The sequence below is a fragment of the Rhipicephalus microplus genome, chromosome 7 (genome assembly GCF_043290135.1).
Source record: "Rhipicephalus microplus isolate Deutch F79 chromosome 7, USDA_Rmic, whole genome shotgun sequence".
NCBI classification, from domain to species: domain Eukaryota; kingdom Metazoa; phylum Arthropoda; class Arachnida; order Ixodida; family Ixodidae; genus Rhipicephalus; species Rhipicephalus microplus.
Genome location: NC_134706.1, coordinates 100,047,744 through 100,061,381, shown reverse-complemented (window position 1 = coordinate 100,061,381; position 13,638 = coordinate 100,047,744).

Sequence of the window (13,638 nt, the reverse complement as noted above, 5' to 3'; positions counted from 1 at the left end):
TTAGCAGATACCACGCTTCTCAGAAGATTGATAAAAAATACCAAAGCGAATGCCGACCTACTACCCAAAAAATTATTATTAACGCCCTGGTGGGTAACAAGCAAGTGTACGTGCAGTAGTTACCCAATGAGTTTCAAAAGGCTCTGAAGGGCCGCTCTTCAAGCTTTCACTGTGACTGTGCTGCATACTACGCAGCCGTGGTGTTTTTTTTATAATTATTGTTATTTCTTGGGTTTCCTTATATATAGATACGAATACATATCCGGCGAGTGACAGCGACACCGACTAGGTGGCACAATCCAGCTGAGAGTGTCGATGTATTTGCTATCGCAATAAAAACAGTACGATAATCTCACCAATGTGTTTCTACCGGTGCCTTTGCATCGGTCTCTTTACCGAGTAGGTCATGATGAATACGCGTTGAAATGCGTTAAGGCTACACCATTACCACCAGGTATTCAGAATTTGTTTTTTAAGCAACACGCTGGTACGCTGACAGCCAAGTCTTTAATGGCTGAATCGGTTTTTTTTCTTTGGGCATGCTCTGCTTAACCTACAAAAAAGGGGAGACCGTTCAGCATGTGTTCCTGCATTGTGGGCATGTGGTCTTCCAACGAGATATGCTTCAGCGCTATATCAAAAAAAGGTTTTCTGCCAGATGCCCATGGGATCTGCTTATTGACAATACAAAGTGATGACGGTACACCTTCTGGCATGATCATGCTTTTAGCTCCGCATAGCATTCGGAAATTGAGAATGGTTTTATGACACTTGGGTGTGCATGCAAGGGCGCCTAGCTACTATTTCTATCCCTTTGATGTCCAAAGTGACTGGAGGTGGTGCAAGCTGCTATGAAAGAAAATTCATATCTGGAAGCAACAAATATTGTTCTTTTTGAAGTGCTGCCTCGTATGGTCGTTTTAGTTGAAGCCCCTAAATTTTTTAGCCATGTGTAGGAAACCCCCGCTCTTCCATCTATATAGTTGCAATCTCAGTGATGCATAATGAAAACTTTGGCCTTTGGAATATAAATACGTATCCAGGCAGTTTCTAAGCGACGCGACACCCTGCCTAACACTTACGTAGTATTTTTGCACCTCAAATATGCATACTTGCTTTTTTTCGTTGATTATGTTCCCAAGTATGAAGCCAATCACCAGACCAAAGTGAGTGGCCTTTGAGGAAGGGCCTAAATTTTCTTCGGGTGGCTGAATCATTAAACATACTCCAAGAAACACAAGGACTTTTTTGCTTTGAAGTGTTCTAAATAAAGACGGTCGTCTTTGAAAGAGATATTCACAGTTAGGACGGTTTGACTGTCAACGTGAAAACTTTTTATCTACCTCAATTTTTCCGAATGGACAATTGATATTGCACCGATGTGAAGGTGTCCGCATAAACGCGCATTCTTGTAGCTATAATGACGCCGTGTCCTTGGTTGACCGAAAGTACAAGAGGTGACAACTTGTTTTGAAAATCTAGAAAGGCATAGGCGACCGTGCTATTGAACTAGATCAACGCTGTAACCGCGTTAGGCCTAAGAACACAAACGGCGCTCAAGAATGTTGTGTCACACAGCACCCTCACGTAAGCAGGCAGGACATAAGTGAATGTCAGCTCGCTAGGGAAATACCATTGACGCATAGTGTGACGGCGAATAAAAGCACCGGTTTTGCCTAAACATACTGGAATAATGAAAGTTTAGTTCTTGACCCTTCACGGTCATTTGTGTAGGTGCGCGTTGTCCAAGTAAAAGAAAATGTTGATTGAGATTGCCTGGCACCACTTGCCGGTGATAGTGTGAGAATTTTGATTGATAATGGATTTGTGAGGTTTAACGTCCCGAAGCCACCATATGATTACGAGACACTGTAGTGAAGGGCTTCTGAAGTTTCGACCACCTGGAGTTTCTTTATCGTTCCCCCAAACTTGAGCACACGCGTCTAGAGCATTTTCGCTTCCATCAAAAATGCAGCCGCCGCAGCCGAGATTTCATCCCGCGACCTGCGGGTGAGCAACCGAGTACCTTAGCCACTAGATCACCACGCTGGGGCAGTGTGAAAAAATCATTAGACTCTGGTTGAGTTCGTCACAATAAAAAGATAACGTGTCACAAAAAAAAACTTCTTAGTTCGGTCCCTTAGAGCCTGCATAGAAATTGAGGTACTCGGCTTGCTGACCCGCAGGTCACGGGTTCAAATCCCGGCTGCGGCGGCTGCATTTGCGATGGAGGCGGAAATGTTGTAGGCCCGTGTGCTCAGATTTGGGGGCACGTTAAAGAACCCCAGGTGGTCTAAATTTCCGGAGCCCTCTACTGCGGCGTCTCTCATAATCATATAGTGGTTTTGGGACGTTAAACCCCACATATCAATCAATCAATGCATAGAAATTGGCATCATCACCCGCAGTGTTTTGAAGCTAGCGCACTACGCCTCGAGAAAGTAGCTGTGACAGCTCATGTGTACAAACTTTCGTATACCTTTGAAAAAGTGACCCAGCTGTGCGACGTCTAAGTCGTGTTTTCAGCCCTAAACAGGCTGACTAGGCTCGGCTTAGTGACTGATCTGGAGGAAAAGACGCTGGATGCCAGGGGCACAAAGCACAGGCAGGTCTTTTTTTACTGTGAAGAATAAGTGGTTTACGAAATCCTTTGACAGTGCGGAAAAGTGTAAGATTGCCTAACTGGCCTTTGCGTTAACAATTGGTTTAACAAACATTTTAACGTGGGGAACACACGTGATGAAATTTAATTTGAAGGCTTTTCAAGGTGGTCAATTTGTAGCCAGTAAGGACTGCTCTCTCAACCTAAATGGCACATCTTTCATTGTTAAAAGCGAAATGCGGGTCATTGGTGTGATTATTAGGCAGGTCACATTGCCTATCTGAAGGAGGTTTGTGTAAACGTGGCATTCCTACAACGTAATCATAATGAGATTGCGTACGTAATCAAGTCAAGTAGATAAAGTGTGTTGGACAGTATATTTATGTACAAAATTTCTAATAAAGGTTCTTGAAAGTTTAGCGCTCATAGTCATCGTTTGACTTCCTTTCATCCTTAGCGTGTTTCTGCGGTGTAGTGTGCCAGAATCCTCTACCAACAAGCCCAACTCCTCACTCAAAGCAACCTCAAGACCCTTAGAACAACTTGTTTTTCACGCCTCACCTCGCAACACTTCTCGACACCTCGCAAAATGTCACTTAGGGTGATGAGTCACGTCTTGCGACAAAATGGAGCTATAAGAGACGCCACGACCCAAATTCGTGCATTTGACGGGGACATTTATTTGTTAAACGCCATCACTTGGGCAAAAGCACTCATATCTCGGCAAATGAATGAAGGTGAAATGCACACAACTGGCTGAGTACATAAAATATAATTGGTCCCTCTTTTTAAAAATTGATGTAACGTGAAAGTGAAACGTGTCTTAACAGTCGTGCTTGAGCATTCATTGCGCATTTTTTTACCTCACGGGTGAAGGAATGAATGCTGCAGTGGCCATTTGCAATGTCACGCGACGAGCGGCAAGCGGCTCGAAACTTGCAGCACACATCTCAAGCAGAAATCACACTTGAAATGTGCAAACACGGGACGAGCGTGGACAAACCGCTGTCACAATGCTTACTTTGTGTGAGAGCGTGCTCCTTTTGTAAACGCGGCGGTGGCAGCAAGCGAATGGACGTTCGTGCAGTCTTAAACTGCTGTAAGTTCACAGCAAACTTGTCATGAAGCAGAAAAAGTACAAACATTCAAACCCCGAGATTAACACGCGTGAGATTGAGCCCCTACGCAAGAGATTATACATACGCTCTTTGAACACGCCATGTGGAGGCGCTCGGTACGATTACCTTTAAACTGCGCGCACCCAACGCGCGCCCGTCGTGCCTTCTCGCTACTGATTACTAAAACAAGCTGAAGTTACCAAGCTCTGAGGACCGCCAGCGATACATGGAGAATATAAATGGTTTGCCGTTATCTTCTTGGAGTAGGGTGGCTTTGTAGTGTAGTAGTTATCAATGGGCGCTAAGGAGCGCGAGGTCACTTGTTAAAAGCTCTGCTGCTTCAACATTTTCTTCTCATTTTTGTCTGTGTAATCATGTTAGTAAATATTTTACAACGTCATATACACGAGCAAAATTCGTCATGGACCGGTTATAGGCCCTAGATTTAAACACTTTTGTGTTAAAAGAAGTTATTTTATTAGTAGAACGTAGTTTTTTAACACGTGGATTGTGGGCTACTAGCTACTAGCTTAGCACATATAAAACTTCGTCCTTTATTTTTGCGCAAGGGACACTGTAGAGGGCTGACTGTAGTATGCCGCCATTGGAGTTTCGCGTACTGCAGACAAAAGCACTTATACAATAGCTATCGGAGCGTTTGCTTGCCCCAATGAGGTGACTTTTTTTATTATTCACAGTGAAAATCAGTGGGGAGCACTTAAAGTATTACCACGTAAAAAACTTGACCAGTGAAAGCGAGCAGACATACAGTGAGAATGAACGGAAAAAAACGAGGAAAATTATTAGCAACTAGCAATGAGGAGAAAGAACAGACAGAAGAAAATGGAAAACAAAACAACAAAGAGAGGTTCAAAGAAAAAGTAAACCAAGAAAAAACAAAAAGGCTGCCCAGCTGCGCACTTAGTTTAGGCTTGGCCCCACTTGTGCAAATGTGTACTAAACTTTTTATTAATGATTAGATTCGTAGGGCTCGCAGAAACGACCACTCTGTCTAGGGCATGTGATCTTAAGGCACCACATGCGGCAACCATATTTCGCACATAACTGAGCTAGAAAAAAGTGTTTATGCGTGAAAAGTCGTTTGCACTTTTTTCGCTCTGAAAGTTGGTATTCACAGGTTTCTTGAAGTGTGACGTCCACACACCTTCACAATTGACCCATACATGAAATCACAAAAAGTCGTTCTGTTAATGGCAAGGTTGGCGTACATTTTTTTTTAAGCTGCGCCCCTCCTGTCAACGACAACTTCCCAGGCTCTTACGAGATGCCAAGTTCTGTGACAGTGGCACCCAAGATGAGGTGACTTTCAGACTCCTGCTTTGGAGCATGTGTTTCTGACTGTTCTTCTTTAGCGTCAGCTCAACAGACTCTGAATATCAATCTTACAGGGGCACCAGTAGCTGTTTCAATATTATCTATTTCGCGAAAATTCAAATTTGGGCAGTAGTGCAATCTTTGTGGTTTGATAGCGAGTGTCATTTCATCAATGTCACCCCAATACCGAAGTTACTTCAAAATAAGGATAGCCTTATAAATAGGGTCCCACCATTCACAAAGTGAAAACAACTCTTTTACTGTACATTTGCTTTCTTCCTTTACAAAGTTGCTTCCGTTACTCGGAAACATGAACATCTTAACTGGCGAAAATTCTTCGGTGAACTAGTTTGTTCTGAAACACTGTGCCAGTAAAACAAATAAAGTGATAGTGAACACGAGTAACACAGCACTGTAGCCGCAGTTCCATCTCACATTTGTGCTCTGCTCCGTGTGTCCACGCAGCATTTTTATGCCATAAGGCAGATGTTTCGTACGCTATCCACACGCAGCATGTTGTTTTTTTCAGCAACAATAAAGCCGCAGTCGCAGGAAGTAGATATGTTTATAAACATTACCAAATGTTTTGAATAAATGAACATAGTAGTTTCTTTCCTCCTGAGGAAAAGTACATATCGTACTGCATATCCGGGATAGGGTTATGAAGGCGTGAAATGCCTAAACCCTACATATGACAAGACGGAGGTATGCGAATTGTGTGTCAGGCAGTTTGAATATACCTGAAACTCTTCAAATACAAATTTAGGAAAGTTCAGGTCTTGTCGTCGTCGTTTCTGTTCGTTGCATTCCTAGTGATTAAGGAAAATTGTAAACTTAAGGGTTTGTCTTTCTTTGCTACTACACAATAATAATGAGAACTAGCACACAGTGGAGGAAGCAACAAAAGGGAGAAGGCAGGGAGGTTAACCAGAAAGACATCCGGTTGGCTACCTTACACTGGGGGATTAGGGAAGGGGACAAGAAAGACGAGAAAGACGGAAGAGAGGGGAAAGAAAAAAAGGGTGAGGGAGAGACTGACAGTAATTTCACTGCAGCGTGTAGAACTCTACCGCATGTCAGTGTGAACGCCTCTGACAGCACACAGTAATGTCAGGGAAAGTATAGGGGTTGTGTTAGAAGTAATTTTGCGACATTCTACAATGGTGTGATGACTGGATTGTGATCTTAAACCTAAATAAATGCAAACTAATTTCATTCACTGTCCGCCTAAACCCCTCTTCGCTCTTCTTATAGCATAGCTAACGTCCCTGTCAACTCAGTAACCACTTACAATTACCTTGGAGTCACCCTATTCTACAATTTGCCGTAGAACACTCACATTACTAATATCGTATCACCATTTAACAGAACCTGGACTTCTTAAAACGACATTTACGCAGTGCTTCGAGTCATGTAAAACTACATGCTCATACATCAATATTTAGGTCTAAGTTGTGATATACATCTCACATCTGGAATTCGCCTGAAGTTGGTCTTTCAAATTCCCTTGAATTCATTGAAACTCTTGCAGCTACATTCATTCATGCATCATACTAATACGACATAAGTGTTTCATCCCTCAAAGCTGACAGTAACTCATCACTTTTATCAAGTCGCCGACGCATTGCTACCTCCTCATTAATTCACAAGTTTTTTCACTCTCCACTTAATCGCTCTTCTTACAATATCCCTGCAGCTCACATGTCTAAGTGCACCGGTGAAGCGCTTCAAGTTTTTCGCCCACGTGCTTGTACTAAAACGTTTCTGCTTCTTTTTACCCAGAGCAGCAAAAGACTGCAATGGCCCTTCCGATAATATCACCGCAATCACCTCTCTACCAAGCTTCATGCATAATATTTCAAATGTAACTTCACATTATCATTGTGACAACACTATCAATTGTATGTTACCCACCCCTTATGTGATACCCTCTTGGGGGTCTTCAAGGAAATAAAAAATGAAATGAAATGAAACAAAGCTTCCACGTTTAAATGCACTTACATAACCTATAAAGTGTATGGAGCGATGACCGCCACCGTAGCCAAGTGGGAGAGCATGGAAAGTCATATTCGAAGGTCGCGCGTTCTGATCCTGGCAGTGGCAAGTTATCCTTTCATCCATTTTTCTTTCTTTACAAATACGTTAGATTGACTTCTAATACCAGCCCTTATGCTTTCCCTAACATTACTGCCTGCAAGTTCTCACTGTTTAGTACTTAGTGTGTTTTCGCTCTATTGTGTGCCAGAATTACGTATCAACAAGCCCTACTCGCCACTTCAAGCAACCTGAGGGCTCTAACCCCCCCCCCCCCCCATGCTTCTCGCACCATATCTCAGGACACTTTACCTCGTGATATGTGACTTCACGTCATGAGGCACGCTTTGCGATGAATTGAAACCATGAGAGACGCCATGACACAAACTGATGTATATGATGACGTCATCACTCCGTCAAACACCATCGATTCCTCAAGAGTGGTCTGATCTCGGTGAGTAAATGGACGTGGTCGTACAATTGACGAAGAGCATGAAAGAAATTTAAGGTTTTCATAGAACCGGAGTCGTAGAGCACGCGAACTTCAGACTTTAAGCTAGATGTCAGCCTAGTACATAACTCACTTCGTCAACAATATTTATGTGTGGAACACTTCAGGGAGCGAGATTGTCGTGTTATCATCGTCATTTGGCATAATATTCTTAAAACCGCTTATATTAGAGCTATCTGAGCTCGCTCTTGCCCATAGGAGGCGTCTTATTATCGACGATGGTATTAAGTGGGGAACACTTCAAATTTCACCACGTATAAAAGTTTATGAAGACAGGAAGCAACTTAACATAGGAAGATAGAGAGTGAAAGAAAAATTTAAAACTAAAAACTTATGTAAGCAGAAATAAAAAAATACACAGAATAATGTGAGGAGACAATAACACTGGGTTGTGGAAAGTAGGAGATAACCAAAAAGAAAAGAAAATGCTGCCCAGCTCTACTGTTCTTCATGTTAGAAACCAGTAGTGTGAAGCTGTCATATATATTTTTTTAATATGATTGTTCACAAGGCTTACACAAAATTCTACTCCAAGACATATCTTCTTGAGGCGTCTCCTGCATGTTCCTGATGCTGTCTTTCTAGCTGGCACGTAGCTGGGCATTGCGTAACTTGTTAAGAAACGATAGTCCACATTTATTTATTTATCGCAAACATGGCAATCCTCCAAGGCTCCACTACTAACGTTTGCAATGTCGAAATCACCATTTTTGAGCGTGTAGCCAGGATCAGATAAAATACCTGGACATAGATAAATTAACTTCCACAGACATGCAGTTAGGCTCATCTGGCTGAAAAATTCGCAACTAGATTGAGTGAAAACACTTTATGAAGAGAGATTAACCAGCAGCTGAAGGAGAACAAGTGAATGAAGCAGCCGAGAGGGGCTAGTTTGCGTACAACCGACAGATCCAGTTTTGCGCCTGCAGTCCAAGCTTGAGGAATAGGTTCAGAAAGATCCATCAACGGTGACAGCACTGATACACTTGGCAATGTAATGTCAACACAGCAGGAGGCCACCGACACAATAGGACAAGTATCAAAACGTTGGGAACCATTACCGTAGAAATATATCTCTGCATTAAAAGAAGGGTAAATTGCAAACTCAGTACTAGATAAACGCTTCAGCACAACAACAGGAAAAGTTCATTTTAATATGGGTTAAGTGGAAACCATTTTTCTATACGTAACTTGCAAATACGTACGTCACACCGCGGAAATCTGGAATACCATATTGGCATGTGCCCCATCGGTGCGCACAAGGCAGCAGAAAACACCGAGTCAAGCTGTGTAGCTCTCGCATTGATTGCGAACGTGGTGCGTCCCAATAGCAATTTCTACGATATTTGCCGGTCGCACGAAAAAAGTGTAAGGCTGAGCCAAAAAAAAACAGCAGTGGGGACGTACCGTTTGCCGTAGGTGGTCACAAATCGCTGTGACTACATGAAAAAACTGTCCGACAGGCGGAGGCCTTCTCTTATACATGCAGAGAAAGGAAACAACTCAAGACGTTCAACAACGTACTGGTATGCAGACATCACTTCATGACACAAAAGATACGTTTTCAATTTCCGTGGAAGCTATTTCACCAACTAACCGTGACTCTGGACTCGCGACAGTGCAGGCGCAGGCACGGAGGATCCTATTTCTCAAGACTGCGTAATATTCTGAACAATTCTCATTCGTCCCAAGCCCATAGCAAAAAAGAAGAGCATGGACACAATTGAAGCGATCCGCCACACTAACCTAAACACGGTGCAATCACTGAGAAGTATGAACTGCGTGGGCTGTGTAATTGTGAATGAAATACAAGAACTGACGTTACTCACAATTTTTCTGGGGGGGGGGGGGCGGCAAATATCACTATGCTGAGGGTCGTGCGTCCGCGGTGTATGTAGTAATCGTAGTAGGTAGCCACTTTCATGGCCGAACTAGAGGAGCGGCATGCACTCACCTCTTTTAATTGAGAAGAAAAGCCGCACATGTTGATCATAAGTAAATAGTTGCTTTGGATAATATAACTGATAGAGGCGAATGAGGCTGACTTAATCTCTAATAAAATTTGCCTTGACTTTGATGCCTAATAAAAAAACTGTTATCAGAAGGATGCACTTTGAGCGCTATCTAACCAGAAAGCGTTCGCACGTTAAACTCGCTGGGCGTAGCCTCTTTGGTTCTGCCAAGGTACAGCGAGGGGGCCGCCGCAGTGCCGTGGATTTAGTGAACTATTATATAGCCATTAACTAGAGGCGGTGAAAGGTGGTAAGTAAACACGATGTGCAGGCCGTAAAAAACTGCGCAAGTGCGACCTCTCTTTAAGTTTTTGGAACGTCCGCTGGATGGCGGCACCTCTGTTTGCTGAATCAATGCCTCCTAGAAAAACTATGCCAGGAACGTGGCCCTCTCTGGAATCGAGGGCTTGCTGCCAGCACAAAATCTTCGAGGCCACGCCTCCTACCGCGCGTTGCGACCATTCGCCGCGTGGGACCGCTCGCCTCCGTACCGCTCTGTCACGTGACATTACCGTACCGCTCTGTCGCGTGACATCATAGCTGCTCGGAGGCAACTGTGAGAACTTTGCTGTGTTGGCAGGGGGCGACCGCCACAGACATTCGCCTCCGTACCGGTGGGAGAGGGTAAAATCCTGGAGGGGGAGGGCAACGCGTTCGCGGCTCACGTTCGAGGCATAATTTTTCTAGGAGGCGTTGGCTGAATGTATGATGAAAAGATGCAACATGGTGGTACTTGGAGTGTTCACTAGAAGGACGGATGGACAGACAGACAGAAACACGGACAGACGCGCGGATAGATGGACAGACGACGGATGCTTGGATGGATAGACGAACGCAGGCACGGATGCATTGATGGGCGCACAGACGGACGAACGCAATAACACACGCACGGACGGATCGCTCGATGGATGGACGGACACACGAACGATCGCACAGACGGACCTATGGACGAATGAAAGAACAAACGGACGGCGAACGCTTTGCCCCACTCATCATCATGCACTCTGATGATATGCTTTTTTTTACATTGTGCTAGTTTTAAGTACGAGTGAAACTGTGATTTCACAATTAAATACAAACTTTATGTAAATATATTACACATAAGTAATGGTTAACAGAAAAAATATGGCTGATAAGCTACTCTATACTTTTACATTAGGCTGTTTTAAAACAATTTTTTATGTACTCTATCAGTATCCAACCTACAACGAAGCACGAAGACGAGCCAGGGGTAAATCTCTGCTCGCCAGTGCCCGCTTGGACAAGGATCGAGCCTGCTTCGTCAATGCTGCTTCGTACATTCAAGAAGAAGCCTTCTCCTCAGTGGTCGTCGACTGTGATTGCAGAGTCATCAGCTGCGCTACCATCCGCACTTCTAGTTCCAGCGTTGCAGAGCAGGTTGCCATTGCTCTTGCATTGACGGACGGTGTACATGACACAATTTATTCAGACTCCAAGGCCGCTATCAAGGCCTTCCAGATGGGCATGGTGGCTCCCCAGGTCCTACAGATTATTCAAAAAGTCAAAGACCTCAAAATTCACTCATTGGTCTGGTTTCCTGCGCACCTTGGAACCATTGAGGGTGCCTCGCTGAATCCCAACGAGGAGGCGCACTCGGCTGCACGAGGTTTGACTGACCTTGTGCCGGGTAACGCGTCATCTCCTGGGCGACCTGAGCCTCTCTGCTCGTACAACGAGATATGCAAGCACCACTATCTGTCAAGAAGACTGCTGCCTCTACCACACTCCTCGCTATGCAGGGCCCAAGCTGTTACTCTCCGACTGCTACAAACAAACACTTACCCGAGCCCTGCGGCACTGCACACAATGTACCCTGAACGGTTTCCAAGCCCGGACTGCCCCCTGTGTGGTGGTTATGCGGACTTAGAGCATGTACTGTGGGGCTGCGCCTCTACCGGTCCCCCTTTCACCCAAGAGGAAATGAAGCGACTCATTAAGGCCCAGGACCAGACCTCTCAAATCCTGGCCGTCCAGAGGGCCCGCGCGAGGGCCATCAGGTTTAACCTGATGGTCCCCGAGTGGGCCTAGCCAGGTGACGCTGAGTTTACTCGCGTCTATTGTGGACCGAATAAAGTTGTTTCACTCACTCACTCACTCGCTCAGAGTGGAAGGTATATACTTATGGATATGCTGCTGCGAAATATTTTTAATTTCGCTGCGGATGAAGAAATGGTGCATAGGCCGGGCTGCTTGTTTCGCAAACGCACGCAATATCATCGCACATCTTCAACAAAACTTTCACTCAATTATTTCGTGAAGTACGAGACGAGTTCCAGAGTTGCGTCACCATCACGCGCTTTCTCATTATTCGTGCCGAACAGCTTGTTGTAACGGCACACAGAAGGGTAACTGAAGGCGCTGGAGTGTATGGGCAGCACGTTGCGAAACGGCATGTGCTTCAGACAGCGCTCTTCATTTAGGCCATGTCTCGGTTCATAGCAACAAGCTACGAAATAGAGAAATATAACATACATCTGCCATCGCAAACGAGCAAGGGCTCTGATGTACCAAAATTAGACTCGTAAGCAAGTAGCCAGTTTAAGTTCCACATTTAAACCATCCGCGCCGCCCATGACTGCGAAATATAGTTATGCGTTTCCCACCAGCTTCGACATGGTGCATCAGCGAATGGCTCATTTCATTTATATTACCCACGTCGGTTGATGTTTTATCCGCCAGCTTGAAACTTTCACGCCGACATATTGTATTCATAACTTTGGCTAAGCGGGCTTCTTGGTACGTAGACGTAGATATTCCAAACTTCGCAGAAACGGAACACAGAAAGCACACAACACAACCGCTGACTTCCAGAACAAGTTTATTCCATGAACGGGCCAAAGAAGGCAAGTGAAGACACGTAAAAAACACAATTGAAGGATGGCTGCGCGTTACAGGCTTTTGAAGGTGTTAATCTTGTAGATATGCCATTTTCTTGACACGTAAATCGATGGATCAAGAAAAAATAACCCTTTAGAGACCCAGCTTCATAATTTAAACGCTTGAAATATCTCGCACTGCCGTGGTCCAAGTGCTTTTTGATGACGGGGACTTCATTAAAATTTGGATTGAAATACGTTACTTACAATATGCCGCCAAACCACTACCGTGCATTTGCTTTACATTGGGTGGGGGGGTGGGGGCTCCCTGAAGCGGTCAGTAAAACTGCGCTCAATTCGCCCATTATAAGAGGAGACGCAGCTCAGAGGGCTGTCGAATACTACTGCCTTGACGAAAGTATAGTGATAGGCATTTGGTATTTGGTATTTTTTCCTCGCATCGAAGTAATTTTCGTTGACCTTCCTCCACAAAGCTTTTTTTTAAATTTCGAGGGCTGAGAAGACAACTGCGAGACCTGTCGTGCTCGACGCTTTTTTTAGTCACTGGGACAATGCAAGCACATCAGAAAGAAACGTGGAATGTTTAGTGGGGCCCATCGATTGACGTTCACTTGGAAGAAATCTCGTTAGGCACACCTAAAAACGTGGAAAATAGAGAGAAGAGAGAAATAGAGATGAAAACCAGGAGGTTAACCACGTTTTAACTCGGTTGACTACCCTACAATTGGGGTACACATAAAAACGCTGTTTTGTCTCGTTCTTGGTCATGCTTTTGGTGCGCTTAGCGAAAAAAAAGTATTCATATTTGACCACAAAAACTGACAAGTCAAACCTATCTGCCATCTCATATACGCGAGAATTGTTCATTTCATGTCATTCTCTAAGTGCAGTCACTCTCGTCCGGTGCACGAACTGGTGTAGCCCTTTTCAAACGGCGAAGTGAAGTAATGCATGATGTCCCTAACAAAGGCTGATAGAGAACTTGTCGGTGACAGTGTGGTTAGAGCACCTCGATGCCAGCGTTAATATAGACTATTATGTTGTTTGCCTTTTGCTTCCAGTAAGCCTCTGATGACTTGTTGCAGGAGTTATACAGTTTCCACGCCCAGCAACAGTGTTTCTCATCACTTTTGCTTCGTGGGTGATAGCAGCGACAAAAACGCTGTTG